Here is a 12,090-nt window from a genome sequence, read left to right as displayed (position 1 = left end):
CTGTATCTGACTGCTCCACTCCCACAGCTCAGTCTTAATCTAAAGCCTCCATTCCCAGAGCTCACTCTTACTTTGACTGTTCCACTCCCACAGCTCCGCCTTTCAGACTGCACCACTCCCACAGCTCACTCTGTATCTGACTGCTCCACTCCCAGAGCTCACATTTACTCTGACCCCTTCACTCCCAGAGCTCACTTACACGCTGACTGCTCCATTCCCAGAGCTCACTTTCACTCTGACCGCTCCAATCCCAGAGCTCACTCACAACATGACTGCTATACTCCCATAGCTTACTCAATATCTGATGGCACCATTCTCAGATCTCATCCTTTCTCTTAATCCACCACTCCCAGAGCTCAATCTTACTTTGACTGTTCCACTCCCACAGCGCCGCCTTTCAGACTGCTCCACTCCCACAGCTCACTCTGTGTCTGACTGCTCCACTCCCAGAGCTCAATCACTCTCTTACTGCTTCACTTACAGATCTCACTCACACCCAGATTGCTGCACTCCCCCAGCTCACTCATACTCTGACTGCTCCACTCCCAAAACTCATTCACTTTCTGACTGCTCCACTCAAATGGCTCATACTCTCTCTGATTGCCCCACTCCCAGAGCTCACTCTGTATCTGACTGGTTCACTCCCAGAGCTCACACTTACTCTGGCGTCTCCACTCCCAGAGCTCACTCATACTGACTGCTCCACTCCCACAGCTCACTCTGTACCTGACAGCTCCAATCCCACAGCTCACTCTTACTCTGTCGCCTCCACTCTCAGACCTCACACTTACACACCCTGACTGCTCCACTACCAGGGCTTACACTTATTCTGATGCCTTCACTCCCAGAGCTCACTCATTCTCTGACTGTTCCACTCCCAAATCTCTGTCGCTATCTGACTGCTCCACACCCAGCGCTCACTCACTCTCTTTCTGACTGCTCCACTTGCACAGCTCACTCTTTATCTGATGGAACCATTAACAGAGCTCACCCTCTCTCTGAATCCTCCACTCCCAGAGCTCACTCACAACCTGACTATTCCACTCCCAGAGCTCAAATGTACTATGACACCTCCACTCCCATAGCTTACTCTCTCTCTGACTGCTCCACTCCGAAAGCTCACTCACAGCCTGATTTCTCCAGTCCCAAAGCTCCCTCTCTCTCTGACTATTCCAAGCCCAGAACTCATCTTCTGTCTGGATCCTCCACTCCCAGAGCTCACTCTTATTCTGACTGCTCCACTCCCACAGCTCTCTCCGTATCTGACTGCTCCTATCCCAGAGCTCACTCATACTCTGACTGCTCCACTGCCAAAGCTCAGTCACTCTCTGACTGCTCCACACCCAGGGCTCGCTCTCTCTCTGACTGCGCTACTCCCGCAGCTCACTGTTTATCTGACGGAACCATTACCAGAGCTCACCATCTCTCTGAATCCTCCATTCCCAGAGATCACTCACACGCTGATTGCTCCAGTACCAATGCTCAATCTTACTCTGATGCCTCCACTCTCACAGCTCACTCTGTATAAGACTGCTCCACTCCCATAGCTCACACTTACTCTGACGTCTTCACTCCCAGAGCTCACTCAGACCCTGACTGCTCCACTCCCAAAGCTCACTTTGTCTCTGACTGCTCCACTCCCAGAGCTCACTCACAATCTGACTGTTCCACTCCCATAGCTTACACAATATCTGACAGCACCATTCCCAGATCTCATCCTTTCTCTGAATCTTCCACTCCCGGGCTCACTCTTAATCTGAGGCCTGCATTCCCAGAGTTCACTCTTATCTGACTTCTCCACTCCCAAAGCTCACTCTGTATCTGACTGCTCCACTCCCAAAGATCACTCACACCCTGACTTCTCCACTCCCAGAGCTCAATCTTACTATGATGCCTCCACTCCCATAGCTCACTCACACACTGACTGCTCCACTCCCAGAGATCAATCTCTCTCTTACTGCTTCACTTACAGATCTCACTCACACCCAGATTGCTGCATTCCGACATCTCACTCATACTCGGAGTGCTCCACTCCCAGAGCTCACTCTTATCTGACTACTCCACTCCGACAGCTCACTCTGTATCTGACTGCTCCACTCCCAAAGCTCAATCACCCTCTGACTGCTCCACTCCCACAGCTCACTCTGTTTCTGACTGCTCCACTTCTAGAGCTCACACTTACTCTGACGCCTTCACTCCCAGAGCTCGCTCTCACCCTGACAGCGCCATTCCCAGAGCACACACTTACTCTGACACCTACACTCCCAGAGCTCACTCATACTCGGACTGCTCCACTCCCAAAGCTCACTCTCTCTCTGACTGCTCCACTCCCACAGCTTACTTTGTATCTGACGGATCCATTACCACAACTCAGCCTCTCTCTGAATCCTCCACTCCCACTGCTCATTCACACCCTGACTGCTCCACTCCCAGTGCTCAATCTTACTCTAATGCTTCCACTCCCAGAGCTCACTCTTAGTCTGACAATTCCACTCTCACAGCTAAATCTGTTTCTGACTGCTCCACTCCCACACTTCACTCTGTATTTGACTGCTCCACTCCCACACCTCACTCTGTATTTGACTGCTCCACTCCCACAGCTCACTCTGTATCTGACTGCTCCGTCCGACAGCTCATTCACTCCCTGACTTCTGCACCCCCATAGCTCAATCTGTAACTGACTGCTCCACTCCCAGAGCTCACACTTAATCTGACGCCTCCACTCCCAGAGCTCACTCTGACTTTAACTGTTCCACTCCCACCGCTCCGCCTTTCAGACTGCTCCACTCCCAGAGCGCCTTCTGTAACCTATTGCTTCCCTCCCAGAGCTCACCCTCTCTCTGAATACTCCACTCCCAGAGGTCACTCACACCCTGACTGCTCCACTCCCAAGGTTCACTCTCTCTCTGACTGCTTCAGTTACAGAGATCACTCACACCCTGACTGCTCCAGTCCCACAGCTCACTCTGTATCTGACTGCTCCAATCCCAGAGCACTTTCTCGCTCTCTCTTAGTGATTCACTCCCTGATATCACCCTCTCTGAGTGATCCACTCCTAGAGCTCAATCTCTCCCTGACTCCTCCACTCCCAGTGCTCACTCACACCCTGACTGCTCCACTCCCAAAGCTCACTCGCTCTCTGACTGCTCCACTCCCAGAGTTCACTTTCTCTGACCGCTCCACTCCCAGAGCTCACTCTCAAGCTGACTGCTCCACTCCCATAACTTACTCAATATCTGACGGCACCATTCCCAGATCTCATCCTTTCTCTGAATCCTCCACTCCCGGGCTCACCCTTACTCTAAGGGCTGCAGTCCCAGAGCTCACTCTTAACTGACTGCTCCACTCCCAAAGCTCACTCTGTATCTGACTGGTCTAATCCCAAAGCTCACTCACACCTTGACTACTCCAAACCCAGAGCTCAATCTTACTATGACGCCTACACTCACATAGCTCACTGTCCCTCTGACTGCTCCACTCACAGAGCTCACTCACAGCCTGATTGCTCCACTCCCAAAGCTCACTCTCTCTCTGACTGCTCCACGCCCAGAGCTCACCTTCTGTCTGAATATTCCTCACCCAGAGCTCACTCACACACTGACTGCTCCACTTCCAGAGTCAATCTCTCTCTTCCTGCTTCACTTACAGATCTCGCTCACACCCAGATTGCTGCACTCCCACAGATCAGTCATACTCTGACTGCTCCACTCCCAAAGCTTATTCGCACTATGACTGCTCCACTCAAATGTCTCACCCTCTCTCTGACTGCTCCACACCCAAATCTCACTTTTATTTTGACTGCTCCCCTCCTACAGCTCACTCTGTATCTGACAGCTCCACTCCCAGAGCTCACACTTACTCTGATACCTTCACACCCCGAGCTCACTCACACCCGGACTGCTCCACTCCCAGGGCTCACTCTTACTCTGATGCCTTCTCTCCCAGAGCTCACTCACACACTGACTGCTCCACTCCCAAAGCTCACTTGCTCTCTGACTGCTCCACTCCCACAGCTCACTCTCTCCCTGACTGCTCTACTCCCAAAGTTCACTCGTTCTCTGACTGCTCCACACCCAGAGCTCACTTTCTCTCTGACCGCTCCACTTCCAGAGCTCACTCACAACCTGACTGCTCCACTCCCATTGCTCACACAATATTTGACAGCACCATTCCCAGATCTCATCATTTCTCTGAATCCTCCACTCCCGGGCTCACTCTTACTCTGAGGCCTGCATTCCCAGAGTTCACTCTCATCTGACTGCTCCACTCCCAAAGCTGACTCACAGCCTGACTACTCCACTCCCAGAGCTAAATCTTACTCTATCATACTCTAACGCCTCCACTCCCGTAGCTCACTCTCTCTCTGATTGCTCCACACCCACAGCTCACCTTGTATCTGACGGATATATTAGCAGAACTCACCCTCTCTCTGAATCCTCCACGCCCAGTGCTCACCCACACCCTGACTGCTCCACTCCCAGTGCTCAATCTTACTCTGCTGCCTCCACACTGACAGCTCCACTCTCACAGCTAAATCTGTTTCTGACTGCTCCACTCCCAGACCTCACTCTGTATCTGACTGCTCCAATCCCACAATTCACCCTCTCTCTGACTGCTCCACTCCCAGAGCTCACTCTTACTTTGACTGTTCCACTCCAACAGCTCCGCCTTTCAAACTGCAACACTCCCACAGCTCACTCTGTATCTGACTGCTCCACTCCCAGAGCTCACTCTTAATCTGACGCCTCCACCCCCAGAGCTCACTCTTACTTTGACTGTTCCACTCCCAGAGCTCCGCCTTTCAGACTGCTCCACTGCCACAGCTCATTCTGTTACCAACTGCTTCCCTCCCAGAGCTCACCTTCTCTCTGAATCCTCCACTCCCAGAGCTCACTCAGACCCTGACTGCTCCACTCCCAAAGTTCACTCTCTCCCTGTCTGCTCCACTCCTAGAGCTCACTCTCTCTCTGACTGCTTCAGTTACAGAAATCACTCACACCCTGACTGCCCCAGTTCCACAGCTCACTCTGTATCTGACTGCTCCAATCCCAGAGCTCTTTCTCGCTCTGTCTTAGTGCTTCACTTCCTGATACCACCCTCTCTGAGTGATCCACTCCCACAGCTCACTCTCTCCCTGACTCCTCCACTCCCAGAGCTCAATCTTGATCTGACTGCTCCAAACTCACAGCTCACTCTGTATCTGACTGCTCCACTCCCAGAGCTCACACTTACTCTGAAGCCTTCACTCCCAGAGCTCACTCACACGCTGACTGCTCCACTCCCAGAGCTCACTTTCTCTCTGTCCGCTCCACTCCCAGAGCTCACTCACAACCTGGCTGCTCAACTTGCATAGCTTACTCAATATCTGACGGCACCATTCTCAGATCTCGTCCTTTCTCTGAATCCTCCACTCCCAGAGCTCAATCTTACTTTGACTGCTCCACTCCCACAGCTCACTCTGTATCTGACTGCTCCACTCCCAGAGCTCACATTTACTCTGACGCCTTCACTCCCAGAGCTCACTTATACCCACAGCTCCAATCCCACAGCTCACTCTTACTCTGACGCAACCACTCTCAGACCTCACACTTACACTGACTCCTTCACTCCCAGAGCTCACTCACACCCTGACTGTTCCACTCCCACAGCTCACTCTTTCTCTGACGCCACCATTCCCAGAGCTGACTCTTACACTGACTGCTCCACTCCCAGATCTCACTCTTACTCTGACTGCTCCACTCCCACAGCTCACTCTGTATCTGACTGCTCCACTCCCAGAGCTCACACTTACACTGACGCCTTCGCTCCCAGAGCTCAGTCACACCGTGACTGCTCCACTACCAGAGCTCACACTTACTGATGCCTTCACTTCATGCGCTCACTCATATTCTGACTGCTCCAGTCCCAAATATCAGTCGCTCTCTGACTGTTCCACTCCTAAAGCTCACTCTGTAACTGACGGAACCATAACCAGAGCTCACCCTCTCTCTGAACCCTCCACTCCCAGAGATCACTCACACCCTGACTGCTCCACTCCCAGTGCTCAATCTTACTCTAAAGCCTCCACTCCCAGAGCACCCTCTTAGCCTGACTGCTCCACTCTCACAGCTCACTCTGATATTGACTACTCCACTCCCAGAGCTCAGTGTTACTGTGACACCTCCACTCCCACAGCTCACTCTGAATGCTCCACCGCCACAGCTCACTCTGTATCTGACTGCTCCACTCCCAGACATCGCTCTTACTTTGACGCCTTCACTCCCAGAGCTCTCCTTACTCTGACTGCTCCACTCCCAAAGCTCATTCGCTTTCTGACTGCTCCTCTCCCAGGGCTCACTCTATCTCTGACCTCTCCAGTCCCACAGCTCACTCTGTATCTGACGGCTCCAGTACTAGTGCTCACCCTCTCCCTGAATCCTCCACTCTCCGAGTTCACTCACACCCTGACAGCTCCACTCCCAGTGCTCAATCTTACTCTGATGCCTCCACTCCCAAAACTCACTCCCTCTCTGACTGCTCCACGCCGAGAGCTCTCCTTCTGTCTGAATCCTCCACTCCCAGAGCTCAGTCACTCATTGACTGCTCCACTCCCAGAGTTCAATCTCTCTCTGACTGCTTCACTTACAGATCTCACTCACACCCAGTTTGTTCCACTCCCACAGCTGCCTCGATATCTGATGCCTTCACTCCCAGAGCTCACTCTTACTCTGACTGCTCGACTCACAAAGCTCATTCGCTCTCTGACTGCACCTCTCCCAGGGCTCACTCTCTCTCTGACTGCTCCAGTCCCACAGCGCACTCTGTATCTGACAGCTCCATTACTAGAGCTCACCCTCTCTCTGAATCCTCCACTCCCATTTCTCACACTCACGCTGACTGTGCCACTCCCAGAGCACACACTTACTCTGACACCTACACTCCCCGAGCTCACTCACCCTGACAGCTCCGTCCCCGTGTTCAATCTAACTCTGATGCCTTCACTCCCAAAACTCACTCCCTCTCTGACTGCTCCACGCCCAGACCTCTCCTTCTGTTTGAATCCTCCACTCCCAGAGCTCACTCACTCATTGACTGCTCCACACCCAGAGTTCAATCTCTCTCTGACTGCTTCACATACAGATCTCACTCACACCCAGATTGCTCCACTCCCTCAGGTCACTCTGTATCTGATTGCTCCACTCCCAGAGCTCACACATAATCTGACACCTACACTCTCTGAGCTCACTCATACTCGGACTGCTCCACTCCCAAAGCTCATTCGCTCTCTGACTGTTCCACTCCCAGGGCTACCTCTCTCTGATTGATCCACTTCCACAGCTCACTTTGTATCTGACGGATACATTAGCAGAACTCACCCTCTCTCTGAATCTTCCACGCCCAGTGCTCACTCACACCCTGACTGCTCCAATCCCAGTGTTCAATCTGTATTTGATTGCTCCACTCCCACAGCTCACTCTTAATCTGATGCCTCCACTCCCAGAGCTCCCTCTTAATCTGACGCCTCCACTCCCAGAGCTCACTCTTTCTTTGACTGTTGCACTCCCACAGCTCCGACTTTCAGACCGCTCCACTCCCACAGCTCACTCTGTATCTGACTGCTCCACTCCCAGACCTCCCTCTTAATCTGACGCCTCCACTCCCAGAGCTCACTCTTACTTTGACTGTTCCACTACCAGAGCTCCGCCTTTCAGACTGATCCACTCCCACAGCTCATTCTGTAACCAACTGCTTCCCTCCCAGAGCTCACCTTCTCTCTGAATCCTCCACTCCCAGAGCTCAATCTTACTCAGCTGCCTCCACTCCCAGAGCTCACTCTTAGTCTGACAGCTCCACTCTCACAGCTAAATCTGTTTCTGACTGCTCCACTCCCAGACCTCACTCTGTATCTGACTGCTCCACTCCCAGAGATCACTCTTAATCTGAAGCCTCCATTCCCAAAGCTCACTCTTACTTTGACTGTTCCACTCCCACAGCTCCGCCTTTCAGACTGCACCACTCCCACAGCTCACTCTGTATCTGACTGCTCCACTCCCAGAGCTCACACTTACTCTGACGCCTTCACTCCCAGGGCTCACTCACATGCTGACTGCTCCACTCCCAGAGCTCACTTTCACTCTGACCGCTCCAGTCCCAGAGCTCATTCACAACATGACTGCTCAACTTCCATAGCTTACTCAATATCTGATGGCACCATTCTCAGATCTCATCCTTTCTCTTAATCCACCACTCCCAGAGCTCAATCTTACTTTGACTGTTCCACTCCCACAGCTCACTCTGTATCTGACTGCTCCACTCCCAGAGATCACTCTTGCTTTGAATGCTCCACTCCCACAGCTCACTTTGTTTCTGACTGCTCCACTCCCAGAGCTCACATTTACTCTGACGCCTCCATTCCCAGAGCTCACTTATACTGACAGCTCCAATCCCACAGCTCACTCTTACTCGGACGCATCCACTCTCATATCTCACACTTACACTGACTCCTTCACTCCCAGAGCTCACTCACACCCGGACTGTTCCACACCCACAGCTCACTCTTACTCTGACACCTCCAATCCCAGAGCTGACTCTTACACTGACTGCTCCACTCCCACAGCTCACTCCGTATCTGACTGCTCCAATATCAGATCTCAGTCTTACTCTGACTGCTCCACTCCCACAGCTAATTCTGTAACCAACTGCTTCCCTCCCAGAGCTCACCTTCTCTCTGAATCCACCACTCCCAGAGCTCATTCACACCCTAACTACTCCACTCCCAAAGTTCACTCACACCCTGACTGCTCCACTCCCGAAGTTCACTCTCTCCCTGACTGGTCCACTCCTAGAGATTATTCTCTCTCTGACTGCTTCAGTTACAGAGCTCACTCACACCCTGACTGCTCCAGATCCACAGCTCACTCTGTATCTGACTGCTCCAATCCCAGAGCTCTTTCTCGCTCTCTCTTTATGCTTCACTCCCTGATACCATCCTCTCTGAGTGATCCTCTCCCAGAGCTCACACCCAAAGCTCATTCGCTCGCTGACTGCACCACTCCCACCCCTCACTCTGTATCTGACGGATCCATTACCAGCTCTCACCCTCTCTCTGAATGCTCCACTCCCAGAGCTCACTCACACCCTGACTTCTCCACTCCCAGAGCTCACTCACACCCTGTCTTCTGCACTCCCAGAGCACGCTCTTAGTCTGACTGTTCCACCCCCACAGCTCATTCAGTATCTGAATGCTCCAATCCCAGAGCTCACTCACAGCCTGATTGCTCCACTCCCAAAGCTCACTCTCTCTCTGACTGATCCATGCCCAGAGCTCACCTTCTGTCTGAATACTCCTCAACCAGAGCTCACTCACACACTGACTGCTCCTCTTCCAGAGTCAATCTCTCTCTTCCTGCTTCACTTACAAATCATGCTCACACCCAGACTGCTCCACATCCAAATCTCACTCTCCTTTTGACTGCTCCCCTCCTGCAGCTCACTCTGTATCTGACTGTTCCACTCCCAGAGCTCACACTTACTCTGATGCCTTCACTCCCAGAGCTCACTCACACACTGACTGCTCCACTCCCACAGCTCACTCTATCCCGACTGCTCTATTCCCAAAGCTCACTCTTATTTTGACTGCTCCACTCCTACAGCTCACTCTGCATCTGACTGCTCTACTCCCAGAGCTCACACTTACTCTGAAGCCTTCACTCCCAGAGCTTAATCACACCCTGACTGCTCCACTCCCAAAGCTCACTCTCTCTCTGACTGCTCCACTTCCAGAGCTCACTCACAACCTGACTGCTCAACTCCCATAGCTCACTCAACATCTCACGGCACCATTCCCAGATCTCATCATTTCTCTGAATCCTCCATTCCCAGGCTCACTCTTACTCTGAGGCCTACATTCACAGAGCTCACTCTTATCTGACTGCTCCACTCCCAAAGCTGACTCACAGCCTGACTACTCCACTCCCAGAGCTCAATCTTACTATGACACCTCCACTCCCAAAGCTCACTCTCTCTCTGACAGCTCCACTCACAGATCTCACTCACAGCCTGATAGCACCACTCCCAAATCTCACTCTCTCTCTGACTGCTCCACCCACGCAGCTCACTCTTTATCTGATGGAACAATTACCAGAGGTCACCCTCTCTCTGAATCCTCCACTCACAGAGCTCACTCACTCCCTATTGCCCCAGTGCTCAAACTTACTCTGATGCCTCCACTCCCAGAGCTCACACATACTCTGACACCTTCACTGCCAGAGCTCACTCATATTCGGCCTGCTACAATCCCAAAGCTCATTCGCTCTCTGACTGCTCCACTCCCAGACCTCACTCTGTATCTGACTGCACCAATCCCAGAGCTCACGCTCTCTCTGACTGCTCCAATCCCAGAGCTCACTCTGTATTTGACTGCTCCACTCCCTCAGCTCACTCTGTATCTGACAGCTCCATTCCCAGAGCTCAATCTATGTCTGACTGCTCCATCCCACAGCTCATTCATACCCTGACTTCTGTACTCCCATAGCTCACTCTGTACCTGACTGCTCCACTCCCAGAGCTCACTCTTAATCTGACTGCTCCACTCCCAGAGCTCGCTCTCTCTCTGACTGCTCCACGCCCAGAACTCACTCGCAGCCTGATTGCTCCCCTCCCAAAGCTCACTCTCTCTCTGACTGCTCCACGCCAAGAGCTTATCTTCTGTCTGAATCCTCCACTCCCAGAGCTCACTCATACACTGACAGCTCCACTCCCAGAGCTCTCTCTGTATCTGACTGCTCCTATCCCAGAGCTTACTATTACTCTAACTGCTCCACTTCCGCAGCTCACTCTGTATCTGACTGCTCCACTACCAGAGCTGCCACTTTCTCTGATACCTTCACTCTCAGAGCTCACACTTACTTTGACTGCTCCACTCCCAAAGCTCAGTCGTTCTCTGACTGCTCCACACCCAGGGTCACTCTCTCTCTGACTGCACCACTCCCGCAGCTCACTCTTTATCTGAAAAAACAATTACCAGAGCTCACCCTCTGAATCCTCCACTCCCAGAGCTCACTCACACCCTGATTGCTCCAGTCCCAGTGCTCAATCTTACTCTGATGCCTCCACTTCCAAAGATCATTCTCTTTTTGTCTGCTCCACATCCAGAGCTCAGCTTGTGTCTGAATCCTCCATTCCCAGCGCTCACTCACACACTGACTGCTGCACTCACAGAGCTCAATATCTTTCTGACTGCTTCACTTACATATCTCACTCACACCCAGATTGCGCCAGTCCCACAGCTCACTCTGTTTCTGACTGCTCCACTCCCAGAGCTCGCACATACTCTGACGCCTTCACTCGCAGAGCTCGCTCTCACCCTGACTGCGCCACTCCCCGAGCACACACTTACTCTGACACCTACACTCCCAGAGCTCACTCATACTCAAACTGCTCCACTCCCAAAGCTCATTCGCTCTCTGACTGCTCCACTCCCGGGACTCACTCTCTCATTGACTGCACCACTACCAGAGCTCACTTTGTATCTGACGGATCCATTACCAGTACTCACCCTCTCTCTGAATCTTCCACTCCCAGTGCGCACCACATCCTGATTGCTCCACTCCCAGTGTTCAATCTTACTCTGATGCCTCCACTTCCAGAGCTCACTCTTAGTCTGACAGCTCCACTCTCACAGCTAAATCTGTTTCTGACTGCTCCACTCCCAGACCTCACGCTGTATCTGACCTCTCCACTCCCAGAGCTCACTCTGTATTTGACTGCTCCAATCTCGCTCTCTCTTAGTGCTTCACACCCTCTCCGAGTGATCGACTCCCAGAGCTCTCACCCAAAGCTCATTCTCTCTCTGACTGCTCCACTCCCACAGCTCACTCTGTATCTGAAGGATCTATTACCAGAGCTCACCCTCTTTCTGAATGCTCCACTCCCAGAGCTCACTCACACCTTGACTGCTCCACTCCCACAGCTCACTCTGTATCTGACTGCTCCACTACCAGAGCTCACACTTACTCTGACACCTTCACTCTCAGAGCTCACTAATACTCTGACCGCCCCACTCCCAAAGCTCAGTCGCTCTCTGACTGCTCAACACACAGGGCTCACTCT

This window comes from Carcharodon carcharias, chromosome 1, assembly GCF_017639515.1.
Source record: "Carcharodon carcharias isolate sCarCar2 chromosome 1, sCarCar2.pri, whole genome shotgun sequence".
In the NCBI taxonomy this organism is placed as follows: Eukaryota; Metazoa; Chordata; class Chondrichthyes; order Lamniformes; family Lamnidae; genus Carcharodon; species Carcharodon carcharias.
Note: the sequence above shows the minus strand (reverse complement) of the source record.